Below are 1493 nucleotides of genomic sequence, written 5' to 3' on the forward strand. Positions count from 1 at the left end.
TGCTTCTTGCAGCTTTACCTTTGAATGGAGGCAGACCGTATAGGTGAAAGCAAGTTATATTTTTTCCTCTCTATATATACTTTTTGTGAGTTTGCTTTTAATGAACATGTTTCTTTACACAGTTTATTATACTTGGATGTTTTGGGGTTTTCGTTTTGTGTTGCTGCTTGTGTACAAAATAACAGACTAATTCTTTCCAGGTATTGCTCTGCTGACCCTTGAGAGCTTGTTTGCAGTGTCCTGCAACATGATAGAGGAAGCACTCTGCCCTATCCAATAGCTGTGTATGTGGCTGGTTCCTGAATGTGTGGTGAAAAGACAGTGGTGTAAACAGGTTACCCCTCTCCCAGCGCAAACAGGAGGGCTGGATCTCATTACAGTGCTGGGTGAACTGGGAGAGAGGGGCTGCTGGTTTCCTAGTCCATTCATCACAGTCCCAAAGGACATGGTCTTTTGGGAATGTACCTCAAGGGTTCTGTTTCCTTGCGTGCAATTATTTTCTGGAAACGCTAGCCAAGGGGAGGAGCTGTGTGGTTTTTCCTTTCTAAAGGACACCAAAGTGCTCTCCTGATTATACCCCACTCTGCTTTCAAGACTCATGCTTGGCAGAAGCTCTGCAGAAAAGGAGGCTCTGATCTTCTGCCTGCCTCGCTGTGTCTGGCTGATACATTAGCAAAGTGGATAAAAACTCTCAGGGTGAAGGACTCTGGCCTCAGGAGTCAAGCATTTAGGTCCCAAGTTAGCATTTGGGCTTAGACCGCCCTCTGAGACTGCACTGCATAATGTACATGGAATGTTAGGCTGAAAAATAAAATTTTAAATCAACATGTCTTCAACTGTTAGGTCCTAATTGCTGTTCAGGTAGCACTATAAAGATCTTATAGGGAGAGGAGTGCTAACCGAACCTACTGGCTAGAGCAAAGAAGTGCAAGTCAACATTCCTAGGATTTATTCCTGGCTCTTGCACTAAGGCAGTCCCTCCTGGTATTTTAACTGCCAGTGGTTCAGTTCCTGCTCTGTAATATTCATCCTCCTAATATTTCACCTTTGCTTCTTAGAGAATTGTGGGATGTTCAATTCCGTACAAATCTGTGAAATGTAAGGAGATCTGATAGAAGATGTAACAAAAGTGCTAACGTTACAAAAAACAAGTTGTAATGTCCCAAACACTGGCAGTTAACAGTGGGTCCTTTGTGCTCATATGGTTTGCCTACAAATTCAGATCATAATTGAAGGTAATTCATTGTTCTGTACAACCCTTTGATGCACTTCAGTATGAAGGCTGTAGTATAAAACCATATCCTTCTGAAAGAGAAATTGAAACAGATTTGATTGAGAAAAATGTACATCTGGTATAGTCATGCCTTTTGCAAAAAGCTCAGGCTTTTAAATCCCAGAGTGGGAGAAAAAACTTACTGTGATGTAGGAAATGCTTAAAGAACTGCAGTTTTCTTTAGGTTTTCAAATGCTTTAGCAGGGCTGTGTCTGGATTT

This window comes from Phaethon lepturus, unplaced genomic scaffold (genome assembly GCF_000687285.1).
Source record: "Phaethon lepturus isolate BGI_N335 unplaced genomic scaffold, ASM68728v1 scaffold45459, whole genome shotgun sequence".
Lineage (NCBI taxonomy): Eukaryota > Metazoa > Chordata > Aves > Phaethontiformes > Phaethontidae > Phaethon > Phaethon lepturus.